This window comes from Megascapheus bottae, chromosome X, assembly GCF_031878675.1.
Source record: "Megascapheus bottae isolate mThoBot1 chromosome X, mThoBot2.hap1, whole genome shotgun sequence".
Lineage (NCBI taxonomy): Eukaryota > Metazoa > Chordata > Mammalia > Rodentia > Geomyidae > Megascapheus > Megascapheus bottae.
Window position 1 is genome coordinate 104,779,653 of NC_143547.1, and position 359 is coordinate 104,780,011.

Genomic DNA, 359 nt, shown 5'->3' on the forward strand with positions numbered 1-359 from the left:
CACCACACAGGTGGCACATTTACAAGTTGTAACACCAAGAGCCTGGAGACATTTCCCTCAGTTGAGCCCACCTCCCTGTCACTGGGTCCTCTCTAGGCCAAGACAGCCTGAAGTCTTCCTAATCTTGACATCTAAGATAGCATCAGATACAGACTCAGGCTCAGTGTATTCTTTTGAAATGGAAACTACCCCTTAATCCCTATAGTCATTCACTGGGGGAGGTGGTGGCCCCTAAAGGTGAACCTTGAAAGCCAAGACACAGGTTCCCATCCCTCAGAATGGGGGGGCCACCAAGTCAGCTGCTTCCCATTCCTCCCACCATTCCCCCCCTTCCCTCCCACCCTAGCCCTCCCTTCCTC